Source organism: Manis javanica, chromosome 9 (genome assembly GCF_040802235.1).
Source record: "Manis javanica isolate MJ-LG chromosome 9, MJ_LKY, whole genome shotgun sequence".
Lineage (NCBI taxonomy): Eukaryota > Metazoa > Chordata > Mammalia > Pholidota > Manidae > Manis > Manis javanica.
Window position 1 is genome coordinate 120,629,960 of NC_133164.1, and position 18,921 is coordinate 120,648,880.

The following is an 18,921-nucleotide window of genomic DNA, read 5'->3' on the forward strand; positions in this document are numbered from 1 at the left end:
GAAAAGAGGATAGATGAAAAAATAACTTTGGAGATAAAGCCTAATAAACATGGGAATAATTTTAGGTGTGAATGTGCACAATAGAAGTTACCTGGGTGATTCTAAGGTTTCTGGTTTCAGTCACCACTGGTGCGGTCTTGACATCAATGTAGATTCTACAGAATAAATCAGGCCTGGGTAATAAGATGTAACAATGATTTCAATTTTGGAAACATTGAGCTAACGTGCCCAGTGGAAATTTGATTTGTACCTATATACATAAGCGGGGATTCAGGGGAGCTCTTAGGCCTAGAGACAGCGATTTGATGATCAGCATTAAACCAGAAATTAAGCCACTGCAATGAGAACATGGATCAATATATAAAGTTCTCATGTTATCAGTGAGCAGTGATTAATTCTTTCACTCTGAGTAGGTAAACTTATCTCAGGTTTCCTTTTTGGTCTTAATTGCTCCAGTGTTCTAAATTCGTGCATTGTTAAGGGTAGATTAATTATGCTGCTGTACCTTGCAAGAATTGGTGATGTATTTCACATGTGTTTTAATAAAGATGCCTTTCAACAAATACATGTAGTTTTAAATTCTTCTTAATCAGAGAGGCAGTGTGATATAATGGAAAAGCCAGGTAGATGGGTTCATACATAAGGTGGATTTGTGACTGCTATAGATTCAGAGCCTTATTTAATTTCTCATAAAGGGTTGACAGCATGAATACTCCTAAAGGAATTGTGAGACAGAAATAAGAGCTGATAAGACATTTTCCAGTATAAAATCTTATAATAGTGAAAGCAGTGTGAATATGCATGCCATGTCAAACCTGACAATTGCTATCTTCATCTGTTCGGGCTCCTGTGGCAAAGTACCGCAGACTGGGTGGCTTTATAAACAGCAGGCATTTATTGCTCCCAGTTCTAGAGGATGGAAGTCTTAGGTCAAGGTGCCAGTGTGGCCTGGTGAGGGCGCTCTTCCTGGCCCGATGCTTAAGTGATGGAACCTCTCTTGTAAGGCTCCAGTCACATCACGAGGGCTCTACCCTTGTGACCCAACCATCTCGGGAAGGCCCCACCTCCTAATACTATCATCCAAGTGGCTTAGGATTTCAGCATATGAATTTGGGGGAGATATAAACATTCAGGTTGTAGCATTGGGTAACTAAAGTTTGATTCTATATCTTACAATTTAGTGTTCAGAAAAGTGCTTCAGCCAAGACTTGTGAAAAAATCAAAGCTATATGGTTCTGTATATGGGCCCACATGCCCACAGGTTTGCTACTTTCTCACATACGAATAAAGAGCCGAAATACACAGCCTTAAGTATAGCTTTGTGGTTAAAACATTTACATTTGGTTCATTTTGTGATATTGTGATAGCCGTTAAAATACTCTTACTTATCATTTCAATTCTGATACAACACTGCATTTGTTTTTCCCAAAGTAGCTATCCATAATAATGTCAGGCTTTTCGTTTAGTTTTATTATCAAAGCAATATGGCATCAAAGTCATTAGTTCTGCTAATGCAAGTAGGACATTCACATGCGTAATCCTGAAAGCAATGCTTAATATGACCATTCATTTCAATGCAATGGGAGTGAGAGAAACAAGATGCCAGATGGATAAATAGGCAGCAACAAATTAAATTTACAATAATTTGACAGTGGTTTGATGCACAAGGGGAGAAAAATACTTTTTTAACATAATCATATCTCAAAAAGTTTTTCAGTTTTTATGGCATGCTAAGCCAGTGTTCACAAGCAGTAGAATTTAAATGTATTCTCTGTAACTAAGTCCATTTGTCATGATGACAAAACTTTTACCAAAACAAAGCACCGCAGGGAACAGGAAGAAGAATGTAAAAATCAGTATCTAAACTCAACTTAGTATCTAATTCGTGTCAGGTGCAATGTTAACTGATTTACCTGCATTGTCTCATTTAATTCTAGTGAGAACTTTAAGGCTAAGCGTTAATGCTCTTCTCATTTTAAAGATGAGGGCGCCAAGGCTCAGAGACGTTGATTAACTTGCCCGAAGACAAACAGCTGTCACGGAGTGCAGTTAGGATTCAAGCCACATCTGCATGACTCCAGAGCCTAGCTGTCCAACCACCACTTCTCAAAACCTATGGAAAATTCTTTCTTTTCAAAATTGTTTCTTAAATGTTTAACAGATTCACATGATTAAATGATTAAAGTAATTTAAGAAATGATTAGAAGTCCCAAAGTAATAGAACTTTAACACTGGATTGTAAAAAATACTGGAGATGACAAATCTTTCATTGACTGATACCTGACTTAATGAGCAGAGATGGAACGTCATGTCCTTAATATATGTTTCTATCTACTGCTGCTGTGCATTTATTTATTCATTGCATTAATCAATCCCTTACTATATGTTTATTTAGTGTTTGCAAGGTCCTTAATAAATTTATTAAAACTGCCTTTGGATAATCCTTGAACATTTAGAAGAATCCCCTGCTAGGTCTAAAAACTGATAATTTGGTTTACTCTCACAAGCAAAATTGTCCTTAATAGACAATCAGTCTTGGTATTTAATTAGTGTCTCAAAAATGGTTTATGTGAACTATTCTAAAACTGAAACTATTATCTTTGGCGGAAAATAACAAAATGTAATAGATTTCTGTCAAATAATTCCACACGGCATGTTAATTTGTTTAGGTATCTGTGGGGTGCACTTTGCCCCTAATGCATTCTGGCAGGCTCACCAGGAGACCATGTTGATCGACATTAGATGCTTCATGGGGAAATTACTGAGGAGTTTGACATCTGCTATGATAATTTCCCAGGCGCAAGGCTGGTCGGCCTTGCTCAATGGTAGAAAACTTTGGACATTCACGCCAGCAGCTGTTTTCACATTGGATCACACTCAAACTTATTCCTCGGGAAAACACCAGTTTTCCCCTCATGCAATATTCATGCAAATGCTGAGTTCTTCTGCCTTGTGTCATCCGTAAGAGGAAAATGAAGACAACTAAACCGATGCACCTCTATTATGCATTATTAGTTTCAAACTTCCTTTGTGGTTTTCTTTACAAAGCAGAAACTAGTTAAAAGGAATATACCTTCTACGGATGGTGGTGGAAAAGAGAAAGGGGCCTCAAATGATTTCATCATGAATTTCTCAAATGCATTTGATGGTTATTCTACAACAGTGGCGTGAAGAGCTCACCGATCTTCATGTGAACAAAGACCTTATACATCATGTAAGGCATTTATTGTATTTGGTATATTTGAACATGAAACCAAAATTTTGAGTCTGAGAGGTATAAAAATTTGGAAGACTGTCAACTATAGCCTGCATATCTTACAAGAATGAGATGGTCCATTTTTAATCAGGGAAAAAAACATTTATTTTGTGAGAAAGCTAGTCAAAAGTATTCTACCTAAATTAATGGGAATCACATACACAGCCATTTTTTCTTGTGAAAAGAGAAAACTGTGAAGTCACTCTTGACCTAATTGGGGGTGATTCGGCCTGAGCAGTTGAGCGGTTTATTTAGAACTATGTTTTTTTCAAGTTTGATTTAGGGTCTGTCTCTGGAGAAGATCTTGTTCCTTTTCTTGTATGGTGCAGAAGGATTTTTTTCCTTTGTATATATAAAGATGCATGTGTTTTTCTTTTCTGAGATGGGAGAAATGTGTTTTGGGAAAGTTCCATTAGAAATAGAAAAATGAAAGTAGGAGACGCACAGGAGGGTCCCCGAGCAGCCCTGGGGGGACGAGCCGCGTGTACAGTGGTGGCAGCTTCGGAGAGGAGCGCAGGGCTTGGGGGCGGCAAACGCAGGCCCAGGCCCGGCCGCCCTGCCCCCCACCTCAGTGCCGTGGGAGGCGGCGCGGGGGGCTGCACGTGGGAGGGAAGGGGAGAAGCAGAGGACCAGCCGGGGCTACCCCCAGGGTCTGTATACAATCACCAAGCTGCCAGTCCGAGTGGAGAACTGACAGTGTCCTCAGTGGTCCTTGAAGAATGACACATACAAAGAAGCATAAAGCAAGGGGATCACTGATAACGAGAACATTCCATGCTCCCCAACTACTTTGTTTTTTTTTTTTAAGTTCCAGCAAGATGGTCAAATACGTCATGAAGAGAACATGGGCTTCATGTAATAGCCCGTTGCTGGATTTTTCTGAGGGTCAGTCGAGCCCTATCTCTTCTGCAACATTAAGCCAGTGCACCTGCCTGTGATTGAGAAATGAAGGAAGGACTCAACATACAAAACAGGAACAAAAAACAGTAATTGTAATAATTAGGTTCTGAGATGAAAGGTTTAAGTAACTTTTCCAGAGAACTTCTGGTGACTTCCTCGTGTTTGATTTGGAACAGTGCCTGGTGTAGGTGATGAAGGGTAATTTTTCCCCCCGTGTAGAAGTCTCTTTCCCAGGATGCAATCTGTCTGACCTAAACTGCATTTGATCAAACCACCTGTTTTTAGTAAAACATATATAGCACCTCCCCATGGGGTATTAGTAAATATAAGTGCCTACCCAAGGGTTTTACATTTACCCACCATATCATTTGTTTTCCTACACAAATATTTCAATTTGGCAAGCACTGTCTGACAGCGTTATCTCATTCCCACATTTTAATCAGGGCCAAAAAAAAAAATTCGCTTCCTTTGGAATGTTCTTTTATCTAATTCAGGTTTCTTACCCAGCTTTCACCTTCCTATTTTAGATTTAAAAGAGGAAAGAACTTCAGAAAGTTCTTCTTTACTGATACCATGTGATTGCATTCTACCTAGAGTTCCTTTCATCTGTAGCCAGTTTTACTGACCATGCTGAGACTGAAATGTATGTATCAGCTGCTCATTCTCCGTGTATTTTATTTTGCCCATTGGATCTCAAGGTTATCAACCCTTTAAAAGTAGAGTCTAAATCTTCTGGTTTTCCAACCACTACTCTATCTCACTGTCTCCATGGCACCTGCCTTCTCAAGATACGCAATCGTGTGGTTAAATGATTACTGAATATTAAAGAGATTGTGAACAAAGAAGTTAAATTACCAGCCTAAGAGCGTGACCAACTATTCTTTTTGCCAATTTGCTTTTCAAAATGGTTCACTGAGATTTTCGCGGTGGCTTCTACGCCTTCACAGTCTCCTTTGTCAATCAAAGTCTGCAGACACAACCTGCTATTTCACCTCATTATTTTCTCCCTTCTTGTTGATTTCCTAATAAAAAAGAGAAACAGATAATTTACACAATTACCCAAGCAAGTGAATTAGCTGAATAATAAAATGTTTAAAGTTAGAACTGTAATTTTCAGTAATTTATTCTATTATTTTAAATCATTATGATCAAAAGCTGTTACTCAGTCAATTGAACTTATTAAAGAGACTTTATAATTAGGAAACACCTTTCCAGGTGCCACAAAAATCACAAACCATATTTCTAATCAAATATTAACATTACTCTTTGATATTCCTCAAAGTGGAAGTCAAGTTTTTATTCTTCTGCATTATGTTATGTTTTTTCTATTACAACTTTTAAAACTTTTCCTTGTAAAATTAGAAGACAGTGCCACAGAAAAAGAAAATGGTCATTTGTGTATGCCTAACTGAAAAAACTTTAAAAAGCTAATGACATAGAGAAGAAATATATGGAACATGAGGGAAGGTTTCGAGGTATGCAGGGCTTGAGGAAAAGGTGAATGTAAGTGTGAAAAAATTGATACAGAAAGGGGGATAATCAACTTCCCCCTTTTCTGAAAATACTATCATTCTAGATAGAAATAGTAGTCTTTTCATCTCTATCCTCAGACCTGGCTCAATGCTTTTATGGAAATAATGTCAGCACCAAATTACTAATATGTATCATCTAATATCACAACTGATACTACCCACATGTTAACCCCTGTTCCTCTATTTGCATTTTAGTGTTGTATGTGTTCACCCTACTAAACTTAATATTATTACCCTCCAGGCATTATCATACCAACCATTTTTATACTAGTATCTCAAAGTTGCAAAATCAAAGTTTCTTTTCCTATGAGAGTATTTCCTCAGTTTAGCCTCCTAGACTAAATGCTCTGATCAACAAAGGTCTACATGCATCAACTTTGTGCAAAGCATTCTGGAAAAGAGAGGAACTCGGTGTGTCGGGGTGCTGTATAATCAACCAAAGCTATGGACCAGTCAGTGTCACCATATTTCCTACCTACAGCTTACCCAACCCCAAATCACTTACTCTGATAATACAGTACTAATCCATGGCCCATGGAAGACCAGAAATATTAAGAAATCAATACAAAAATAAAGGGGATGCTCCCGCTCTGTTGCTCTAAGCATTGTCCCTCAGTTCAGATGGCATCCAATAACGCTGACAATGATATGAAAAGGAACAGTGGCTATAATGCCAACAGGAAGGAGCCCTGATCAAGCTCTTCCTGCAGCATGATTTGGGGAAGTCTTGCATCCACAAGCATTTGATTCCTTTAGGGAAGGAGTATCAGATATTGATATAGGTCCTTACTGATTATGTGAAGTTCTCAACATTCTTCCAATTACCCAGACTATTTCCCTTGTTTACAACTAAAAATATTATCTAGTATTAACTCCATTGCTAAATCGTTTTGGAGGCTTCCACCTATTCATCCCTCCCCTCCTTCAACCCCTGGAAATCACTGATCTTCCATAGTTTTGCTTTTCCAGGACGTCATATAGTTGCGATCCTGCAGTACATACATAATCTTTTCACACTGGCTTCTCAACAATAAGAAAAGAAACAATCTGATTAAAAAATGGTCCAAAGACCTGAATAGATACTTCACCAATGAAGGTATACAGATGGAAAGAAAGTATATGAAAAGGCACCCGATACCATGACATCAGAGAAATGTACATTAAAACAGTAATGAAATAACCACTATACAGATTAAAATGGCCAAATCCCAGAACACCGACACCACTGAATGCTGGGGAGGAGTGGGTAACAGGAGCCCTCACTCATTCCCAGTGGGAATGCAGATGGCACCGCCAGTTTGTAAGACGGTTTGGCAGTTTCTTGCAAAAAAAATATGCTTTAACATGCTCTCCCAGTATGATCCAACAGTCCTGCTTCTTGGTATTTACCCAAAAGAGTTGAAAACTTAGGTTCATTCAAACCCACACAAAAATATTTATAGCAGCTTTATTTATAATGGCCACAACTTATAAGTAACCCGGTTACTTATAAGTATGCCTAACTGAAGGATATAAGATATCCTTGAGTATGTGACTGGATAAGTAAAATGTGGCCCATCCAAACAGCGGCATATTATTCAGGGCTAAAGAGAAATGAGCTGTCAAGCCATGAAAATGTCATGGGGGAAGCATAACTGCATTAGATGAAACACTTTTCTTAACTCGAAAACTTATGTTCTAAAAAAGGAGGGGTTTCTGCTGTGGTACATAAAGAACTTGGAAATTGTCACTCCTGCCCTCATAAAAGGAAAAACAAATTACACAAGTTGACAATCAATGACTTCTCCTATATCCATCAGAGAAATGATGTCAAAGGACAAACTGTCACCTCAAAAACTAGAGTGTTAGAAGTCATACTCATAGAAGTGCTTAACTGGCAATTTGGCGAATTTGAGAGTCAGAACTCCTGGGAGGTTGGTATAAAGGTCCCCCTGCCTTTTGAGAAAGATTTGAAAATTACTTGTTCTCCTTCATCTGGAGATCTGAAAAATTCTTCTCATGAACAACTTTTATCATAAATGGGTTATAAAATTTGCCCACATGCCAACACAATGATAATTAGCTCAGTAGGTATTGACAGTCATTTATGGTGGGGCTTCTGAAGTCTTATGGTGTGATTGTGTGGAGACTTGAGATCATAGAATACTTCAAAAGTATTTAATTAATAATGCCTAAGAAGTTTAAGCACAGGGTATGTGCTGGGTTCTGGGCTAAGCACTTTATAAACATTGCCTATTGTATCTTCACAGTCTGGGAGATAGATTCAGAGTTCTATCATTATCCCATGATTACAGGCAGGAGTGAGTCTAAAATTACTAACCAGTTTGTCCATGGTTACACCCGGAGTATGTAGTTGAGCTGCGATTTAAGCACAGTCAGTCTGACTCGGAAATGAAAATCCTTGCCCATCCTGTTACTCTGCCTCTGGCATATGGCACACTGTTCTCCCAGTAATAGAACCATTTCTGACAATTTATCAGTCCTGTGACTCACAGGAGCAAGGTTCTGACTATCTAACAAGAATAAATTCAGTGTCACATGAATTTTCCTCATTTCTATCACCACAAAAAAATTTAGTAAGATATGTCTTACAAAAGCCTCAGGTAACAAAAAAAAATTTTAAGTATCATTGTGAAATGTTAAGGAGGAATATGCTTTTGATTAGACAGTTTCCCCGTCCTAAGGCAATGATACAAAATATTTGAGAATCGGTGGATGAAAATCTCGAGGAAATATATCATTAAAAATAATTGGTAGCAGAGACAGGTCCACAAATTTTAGAAATGTGGTTAATCTTCACTGTTGATGTGACTACAGTCTCTTCTCAACCACCCGGCAGCACAGTCTCTTTTCAACCACCCGGCGGCATCTCTCAGGATCAGAAATGTTTTCTCTTTATTTCTAGAAAACTGCAATTTTAAAAATAATGTAAAGTACTAGAGAGGCAAGTATATGAACCAACCACAAAGAATAACAATGATGAAGGCAGATTGCTACACTTTGTGAATATTTGTAAGATGGCAGAGTTCTTTCTTCCTAACGGGTTTTAAGTTTCTCATTTATTTAATCAAGAGATTCAGCCTTGATTTTTCCCCCATAGACTTATTTTCCTGTATGGATACTTAAATAATGAAGGCTCACCTCATAGAATACCAGTGGCAGCATAGTTCCAGGGCTAGTCTCTCAAATGCTTAATGACATCAACAAAGAAGCAAGCTTTCCATTCTTCCACAGTATGTTAGCTGTGGGTATAAGTCTTGTTTTCTGTCACAAAATAGTTGCAATAGCTCCAAACACTATGTTCTCATATGACTCTTCAAAGCCTGAAAAGACAGTATTACTACTTTCTACTCCTTAGTTTTAGAGTGAGGAAAATGCTCCAGAATCAACCAATTCCAATGGTCAGACCTTTTATTCATATAGCATTGGTCAAAATTATGTCATACAGCGGTTCAAATGATCACTGGCAATGTGATCTCAGTGCCATGCTTAGCTTAGACTGATCAAGATCCACTCCACTGGGCTAAGGGAGAGCCCTGAACCCTCCAGGAGCACAAGGCCTCCCGAAACCTAAACTGAATCAGGACTCTGTCAGCAAGAAAAAGGGGAGAGGCTGCTGATGGATTAGAAGGCTCAGTAGGCGCCAGAGCTGCCTAACCCCACAGACAAACTCGCCTACCACCCACCAACGCAGAGACCAGCCATCTTTTGTCCTGCGTGCACTAGGAAAGTAACTTTATGCATAGTTATCTATGTAAATAAACTACTACTGTGTTCGCACTTCTTTTTTTTAATCCTACAGTCCCATCTGCCTGAAACCTAGAAAACCATTCCAGTACAGCTGATGGGACAAGTCCAACAAAATGGGAAGAGAACTAGGAATAATACCATTGATGTCATCAAATAATATTGCTGAGTGATAGATAGCAAATCCTTCATATTTATTATTTTACTTTGTTCTTGTGATAACTCTACAATGTATAGAACATTTTCCAGAAGAAGGAGACTAAGGCTTAGGGACATTAAATCAGTGGCTCTAGACCACAGAATTTCTTGTCTTGAAATGCTCTAGCCTAGTTCATGTTGGAGCTCCATGGGAGGCTCCCCAGAGTGTTTTTATCTGTGCCAGCACACATTCTGCCTGAAATCTAAATTTCATCAAATGATGTGTGTACTAAATAGATTCACCATTTTTTTTTTGTATATCAGATACACCTCAATAAAGCTGTGTATTCAAAAACTACATTTATCAAGACATCATGGTAAAGAGAACAACATATGGATCAATAGAATAGAGTGTAGGGCCCAGGAATTAAATCCACAGAAACAGGACAGATAAGTTTTTGACAAGGCAGATAAACACAATGGCTTTAAGTGGAGAAAGACTATAGATGTCCACTGTGAAACCCTGGGACTTCCATATGTGAAGATGTTAAAAAGGACCCTGACCTAAACTTCACACCATTACATAAAAATTAACCTAAGTGGAGTATTATGTAAAATGTAAAACTATAATATTTTTAGAAGAAAGTATAGGAGAAAGTCTTTGTGTCCTGGAATTTGGCAAAGAGCACTGAGATAAAACACTAAAAGCACAATTCACAAAATCAAAATGATAAATTAGATTTAAAATGTTAACACTTTTTTTTCCTCCCTGTGGAAGACACTGTTAAGAGAATTAAGACTCACTAAAGACTAAGTGAAAATATTTGGAAATCCTATACCTGACAATGGACTTGTATCCAGAATATATAAATAAGTCTCAAAGCTCAACAGGAAAAGACAAACCAATTAAAAATGGATACAAATTTAAATAAGTAACTACACCTAAGGGTATATATGAAAGGCAAAAGCCCAAAGAAAAAGACATTTAACAACATTAGCCAGTATAGATATGCAAATTAAACCATGGAGACATATACCTGTAAACTGGTTCGAATGGCTAAAAATGAAAACAGACAATACCAAGTGTTAATGCAATTACAGAACATCTACAACTCACACATTATTGATGGAAATGCAAATTCCTACAACTTGGAAAATAATTTGGCAGTTTCTTTTACAATTAAAAATACACTTACTATATTGACCAGAAATCCTACCTGTATATATTTGCCCCAGAGAAATAAAGACTTATGGTCTCACCAATATGTATCTTTATAGAACTTGGTTTGTAATTATCCAAATGGAAACAAATTGGATGTGTTTCAGTGGGTGAATTGATACAAAGACTGGTACTTCCATATAGTGGACTGCTGATCAAATATAAAAAAGAGTTAACTTCTGGTATACAAGATTTGAACAGATCTGAGGTATTATTCTGTATGAAAGAATCCAGTTTCCAATGTTTACCTACATTTAATCCCATAAGAATGATATACTCAAGAAGACATAATTATAATTATGGAGAGTATATCTGTGGTTGGAAGAGTGTGGGAAAGGCTGGATGGAGCGTGTGTAGAACCCAGGGTTGGAATAGCCTTGGAATGCAGCCAAAGCCTGGATTATAAATTGACAACTTTGGTGTTATCACACGCATTCACTTAACCCTGTTATCATGAGCACAGCAAGAAGCTAAGACCCACTGGGAAACATGATATGAGAGACTTACTAAGATTCAAGCATGCAGATGTAAGGAGCTTCTGTAGGTGAGCACAATTTGAGGACAGGCAGGAAAATACAGCATAAATTAGAGCATTCTGCAGGGAAGAAAATTTAAATCCATATGGTCTGCTCAACCTTTCAATATTCACATCTGAAATTACATGTTATTTTGTTTATTTAGAGAATCTCATTTAAATGCTTGATGTATACATAAAGATAACATTGTGTGAGAGTCACCAGTCTAACTGAAGTGAAATGTTGACAGCTTTAGATAGTTCAAAATGATCTTAAGAGTTAAGTAATATGAAGAACTTTGTGCTTGGAATTAGTATAAGAGAAAAGTGCTATATTTTGGTAAGAAAATCTAGCATGAAACTCAAGCTGACTGAAATTACTTTATTTCACTTTCAAATTATTTTTTGAGGTAATTTTTTTTACAGTATTTAGGCCTGGATTATATATAGACTTCTGTCCTTTACCAGTAAGCTATCTTATTTTGAAGAAAGATGTCCAAATAATGTATTAAAATGAAAGATAGGTATTTGAATAACAATTTCAACAAAACACTGTCATTATTACTGATTTGTCTATTCCAAAAATAATTTAGGTCATATCTTGACATTTGAAAGGAATATTTTAGCGGCATTAGCCACATTAGAAAAATATGAGTGATGCTAAATTGTTTAAATTGGAAAAAAAAAAAAGTTTTTCAAATGACACTGTGTTCATTTCTTATCATAGAAAGACGTAGTGGTTTGTGAGTAAAGTAAAAAACACAGATACCAAAAGAATCATAGCATTGAATGTCCCTGTTAAAACAATTGGCTTTTTTGTGAAAATCTAAGTCGAACAAGCGCTAAAAAAAAAACAAAGCAAAACAAAAATTATGGAGCCAGAGAGGGTGGGGCTGGAACAGAGTAAAAGGGAAGGAACCCCTTAACTGAAAATCAATTTTATTATGCTGATTTTGTTTCTCCCTCCTCCCGTGAATATTTTATTATCGTTTTACAGCCTAATAACAGAATGATATTCTTAGAATTAACTGCTTTGGCTCTGTTTCAAAAGTAAGATGTGGTTTTATGTTTTTAATGATAATCAGTGCTATTAATGTTTGGATCATTAAGATGAATGTACCCACATAAGGAGATCTAATCCTCACATATACAATGCAATTCTGTACATACACATTTACTTAAATGTTATAACCCAGATGCCTTCACAGTGACAATTTTAGGACTTTTAAACCCATTTACACACTATGTTCTCCCAACAATTGTCTTCTGAGAAAACAGAAGTATATAATTACATAAGCTTTCTTTAAAGTCATATTTATATGAGCCCTTCCTATAACTTTAGTCAAAACAACCTTACTAGGTAAGTATCATGAGAAAATATATTTCTGCAGGGAAGGGCCCTGCAGTGCTGAGGAGTCAACTCATGGTGAAATGGCTAAGAAATGGAAAAGATACACTGACCTCAGGCTGTCTAGCCACTGAACCTGTGCTTGTCCAGTGACTGGTGGGAAACTAGCAATGCAGAGTCGAATAGTTTAGAAGAAACTGAGTGACACTTTTTGAAAATGTAATGGTCCAAACAAATATTAGAGAGGAGTGTGCCAAAATACAATTGATAACTAATTTTCTTTTTTAAGTAGAATTAGGTATTTGGAAGTATTTGCATAGAATAATAAATTAAAACTCCTAATATGATCTGATGCTGATCTGATTTAATTGGAAACATTGCTAAAAAGCTGGTTTAAAAAGTAGTAGGAAAAGCTGATGATATTGATTTTATCAGTATGTATCACCTTGATATAATCTTTTTGTGAATGTGTGTGTGGTATCTTGAACTGTAGTTCATTGGCATTATGAAAATTAGGGGCATTAAATAGAACATCCTGATAAGCTTAATGATATTCCAATAAGTTTGTAATGAATAAACTGTGGGCATATGAATACATGACAAGTTATTTAGTTTTAACTAAGTTTGTTCAAGGAACGGAAACTGCATTATATGGTATTAAAGCATTTGTCTGTTTAGCTGAGCTGAGCAGTCTCTAACAAGGGTGACTGTTGTAGCATTTATGGTCCCTTGACTTGTCCCTGATTTTGATTTGTCTTTTAAATCCTCAGGTAGACATGTAACCTTTAGGTGCCAGTCTGAAGTGTTCCTAATAGTTAAGAAAAGGCAATTAATATGGAATAATTTGATAGCACTAGTACTGAACATTAACATTTATATTACATTTGTGATGTACCAGAAAAATTGTATGTTTACATGTTTTGGTTTATTTTATACATGCCCTCTAGAAAATTTTAGCATGAAGTTTTGGCCATATAGGACTTTTGAAGGACTCTATTGAAGGGATCTAAAAGACATATCAACTACTAAATTCCTAAAGTTTTCTTGTTTATCAAGTCCTCCTCACACTCAGCCCGTTTATGGGTCTGCTTATCCTCTTCCGCCCACAGTCCCTTCCATGGAGCTGGTCCTCTGTGAGGAAAGGGGGAGGAGAACTGGTAAGTGAGCAGAGCTTTTGGAAGTAGAACACACATGGTCTAGTTGGAAAGAAAGCTTTATAAATGTAACTGAAAAGAAATCCATTCAACGAATTTGTAGGTGCTTATATGTTCAGGCCGTCTCACAGCCGTGGTGTGTATATGACTGAATATGAGTGACAGTTTCTTTGCCTTTGTGGAGACTACATCTTAGAGGAAGGGGCCATAGAAGAAAAGAATAAGCAAATTAAAGATAAAAATACTTTCAGACAGTCATAGTGCTGCAGGTAAATTGATACAGAATCATAGGGCCAAGAAGAGGGTTGCATTTCTATTACTTACAATGAAAATTTTCCGAACCTCATTAAACTTAGGTCACATTATCAAGAGCGCCTGAAAAATCCAAAGGCTGATGAGCACCCTCACCTCTCCCTCTAAAAAGAGGCACTGCCAGTCTTTGTCATGGTGATTCCTATTTAATTAAAATATCTTGGATTGTGAATACAAAACATATACATTACAATGATTATCTAATATCCCTAACTATTCATTTTCCATTCCATTTGGTAATAGAATTCTGATTTCCAGCTGGGTAGATGGTGCCCAAGTGAAGATGATACTTATTTATCAGCTTTCATTTTAGTTAAAGGTGGATATGTAACTAAATTCTGGCCAATGGGATTTCAACGGTAGTATCCTGCAAGTCGTAAAGTCATTCCATATGTAAAGTGAATTTCTTCACTCCTTATTTTACTTGCTGTGGATTAATGTGCAGATGTGATGGCTGGATCTAGAGCATCTCTCCTGGACCATGAGGTGACTTTACAGAAGGAGAATTGCACAGACATGAACGAGGTGGAGAGGCGGAGCCTTTGACACCGTGCCGTTGCAGTGCCCGGTCACCTGGCTGGAATTCTCTGTAAGGGAGAATTAAACAGCTAGCTTGCATAAATAAGCCACTTCCGTTTTGTTTTGGAGCTTTTTGCAGCTAAGCCTAAGCCTAATAGTACATGGAGGTAGCTTAGACTGTGGGAAAATGACTTCACTGGGTACTTCCTATATTTTTCATACTTTACTTAGATTATCTTTGTGGGCAAGAAAAACTGCAAGATTTCATTTTCCCCACTTCTCAAGTGAGAACACTAGGGCCCAGGATTCTAAACAAATCAATCAGCTAAGACTTTTAACTTAGGTCTCTTAGAAGAGGGTGTCATATGCTATTCAATGCGATGTTCTTTTAAAAAGGCAAGACTTAGAATAAGTACCTATAGTACAGGGTATAAATTAGTATGTGCTTTAAGAAAAAAAAAGCAGAGTTCTATAGGAATTCAAAATGAAAAAGATCTAATCCCAAGGAACAACTGTTAAACCATTTCTGATCATTTTCCTCCTTGAAGTAGTTCAACTTAACTTCTTACACACAAAGCACTTTTAGATATTTAGATCTTGCTGTAAAATCCGTTTTATTACAAAATTTCTCTCTTTAGACAGACTGTTTCCTATTCTTTAAGGAAGACATTTTTAGTGTTCAAAAATGACTGATATTTTCATTCTTCATGCTTCTTATGTAGCAGAGGTGGATGTCAGGAAAACGGATAAAATATACATGATGCATTCGTGAGCTAATTGTCAGTATGTTATTAAATCCTACTGCTTCCTGCAAAGCTATCTAAATTTCATTAAATCATGAAATTCCCTACATAATTAATAATAGTGGATTGAATGGTTTGTAGTCAAGTAATTTCCTATTCTCATTCTAAAGAAAGGAGATTTATCACTGTTCCCTAAGAATGAATTGCTGTGTAGGCACGTGCGTGTCTATCAGCGATGGCATGGAATACATTTGCTTGACTATAGAAAATGAGAAACAATGGTTTGAATTTGTATCATGCATGAAAGCCCTAAACCTACCAAAAAAAAAAAAAAAAACCCAGTAAATTGTTTACTGCTTTGGAGGCTCTTTAACTCTTTCATGACAATAATCTCTTGACAGGCACACTGGACCCAAAATAGTTTCCGTTAGTCTGGACAGGTAGGGATGCATTTATACATGTGAATTGTGTTTATTCCGCAATCTCTCACTTCTTTTAGAAGAGATTCACGTTCCTTGGCTTGACTCGTTTTGGAAAATAAATTTGCATTTGCGGCTTAAACTACCAATTTTAAAAGAATTGGGAGTCTCACAGTTTGTGCAACCCTTGAGAAAGCTTCTTGTTCAATCCACAGGTAGAGAGGTACACCCCGACCGAAAGCTGCCTCCCAAACAGCAGAGATCCCTCAGCACGCGCTCATCTCCCAAACTGCCTTTGATATTCTGACACATCTGAACAAAGATGTTTGAGGAGAGGAAATAGACCAAAGAATGATTTGTTCTGGGCTTCAAACTTTCCAGAGTGCCGTCCCTGAGGGCAACCAGGGGATGCGCCTAAGCGAGTTGCTGCAGGTGGTTATCTTAAACAACCTTTGGAGCAAGTACCAAACCCAGTTACAAATCCTGGAGCATCAGCTTTGAAAAACCCCAGAGGCAGAAAAGAGCGGGGAAGCTCTCATGGACCAAGGTCGGTGAAGCCCAGACAGTAGCTTGACTCATGGAGGTTTATGTATGGGTTCCCGAAAGAGAGATTTGGTACAAAAAGGGACTTGGGGATTATGAGACTCAGTGTTTATAAGCATGAATGAGATTTGAGCTGAAAATTTTATTTACAAAGGAAGCCGAAGTTTAAGGAACTCATTATTGAATGATCGGACATACTGTACAACCTCTGTTCCTCCAAGAGACAAGAGAGAAAAATCTTAAGGGTATCTGGAAGGGGAAAGGGGCAGAGAATCCAAGCCAACCAATAATCACTAATGACTGAATAAAGAGCTAAAAGATGAAGAAGGAAAAAAAGAGAGAATTGGCTTATTCATAGTAGATCTATTAACTCTCTCATGATAATAAAATCAAAATTACTTACCTTGACATCCAGCATCAAAGAAAACTACCAGTGAAGTCCATCTGAGGAGAGGCAGTGAGGTCCGCAACATCGGAATTGGTGTAATGAACCTGTAAATTTGCAAAACTGTAGGTTACTCAAGAACATGAATTACACCCAGAAGCAAATGCTATTAACATTTTAATGCATGTTCTCACAATCCATTTTCAATGCACTCTTATAGTGTTTACATTGTATTAATTGTTTAAACGACCAATTCAATTTGTGGCTCCTGCCGAGTCAATAATAAAGCATTGATAATCTTTATTGCCAAGAGAAGTTGGTAGAGTAAATTTGTTTACATAATGAAGATATCAACCCTCTTCCACTCATAGAATTAGATACAACTGGTACGAATCCTAATTCTGTGTCTTCTATTATTCCAGAATTTCCTTTAATGACTATGAATTCCTGCAGAGTATTTCCATGTGTGTCTCTCTGCTGCTATGGGTCAGGATCCTAGATGTTATCCCTGTACTGGGAACTGGCTCCTTTCAGGTCTTACTTTCTGTCCCAAGACTTATCAAGTGATGTTCCAAACAAGTGTTTACCTTCACAATAGAAATTCATCAGCTATTAACGCTGTAACCTTTTCCAAAGTGCTGCACGTAAGCTGTATGTTGTAGTTAAATAACCAGTTCACAATTGGGTTTTATAGACCACGTGCGTACATTCTGCTATTGCCTGGAGGGTGTTACTAAGATATGCAAGTAATCGTTTCATATTTTCAGGTTTGGAGGTCATGATTCAGGGGCAAGTGCCATCTACGGCTGCTCAAAGTGCGGCTCAAAGCGAGAGGAAAACTCCAACCTGAACAGCAGTGTCCCTCCAGCGGGGCTCGTGGCCCACCTCTGCTCGCTCGTCCGTATCACAGCGGCTGCACAGACGCCTGCGTACTTCACTCCTTGGTTGACGGGCTCAGCTGGGGCAGTGATCAGTCAGGGGAAAAAGAAAGGCCTTGGCTGGAACTCTGGACTTGGACATTGTTCTAACGGCAAGCTCACCATCCCCGATTCCTGCCGTCCATCCCCTTCTGAGTGATCTCGGGGGGCCTCTGCTTCCTTCTTGCCTCATCCTGCAACCGAAGGAGCTCCAGGGATCCGCCATCCTCCGCGAGCTATTCTCTTGCACACATTCCCGTGGTCTGGCTTAGTCTTCTCCCTGAAGTGTATTTACCCCTCCAACTGGTGATACAATTGGGGTCATCAGATTCCAGGACCTGAGAAACCAATCTTTAGTCTCCTTCTGTTCCCTCGACGCCACACTGAGCCCTTCATCATATCCTGCCGGACTGCCTCTCGCACACTTCGCCCGGTTCATCCCTCCCTGGAATGCTCCCCTCCGACCATGGCAGGGCGAGCAGACACGTCCTCTTCTCAGAACACGGCTTTTCCTTTGCTATTACTGACTGGCTAACGTAGTCCACAGCATTTTAATAATTCAAAGCCATTTTTGCCAGGCTTGCGTTTCCTCTATTTATGTGATATACATTGGCTATGGTATATAAAATTTACATACTACAATTAGATTTTTAATGTTATCATTTAATGCTAGTAATTTGGCCTATGAAATTCATATTTTAACACTTCTAATTACTTTAGCTTTTATCATTCCAATAATATTTTTAATGACTATTTCTTAAATTATATATATACTTTGGAATTAACATTGCTACTTATACTTTCCTTTGGCCTGAGTTTACCAGTCAATTAAGACTGAAGTTGGAGGGCTGTTAGGCAGCGGGGTGAGGAATCTCAGAGACGGAAGACTTCCCAGCCTCCTGTGAAGGTGAACTAGTGAAATAAAGAACAAACCAGACAGGGCCAGTGATAAGAGGTGGTCAGAAAAAGAGAAGAGGGAGGCACAGAGGAGAGGGAGGCTGGGAGCTTTGCAAGAGTAAAACTGGACACTCTAGATCCAGAAAGATATTCCTTTCATGCAGACAGTTGAGGAAATGCACGCCTACGTGACTTGGAAAGAACCGGACCACCCGTGTCAATATGACTTAGCGGCTCGTTACAAGAACACTTTACTTGGATAGGATAAGACCGGAAACCAATAAATACCTTTATTCTTTGCTTCAGGAAATTCCTACCAATCCAATTGTCAAAGACAACAGAGTCTGCCAATAGTTGTCTTCAGCACTCTCACCTGGC

The 18,921-nt window shown here is 38.0% G+C and overlaps 1 long non-coding RNA gene across 2 annotated transcripts in view; it reads right to left on the reverse strand.

Moving 5' to 3' along the window:
- Positions 1 to 451: 451 nt before the first annotated feature.
- The window catches only part of LOC108404227 (uncharacterized), a 416,170-nt gene continuing 397,700 nt past the window's right edge, over positions 452 to 18,921 (reverse strand). For both annotated transcript variants that reach the window (XR_001854892.3, XR_012121282.1), the window contains 3 exons: positions 16,748 to 16,836; positions 8,830 to 14,707; positions 452 to 5,178 (listed from right to left, as the gene is read on the reverse strand). This is a non-coding gene — a long non-coding RNA (uncharacterized lncRNA). The remainder of the gene's footprint in view (positions 5,179 to 8,829; positions 14,708 to 16,747; positions 16,837 to 18,921) is intronic.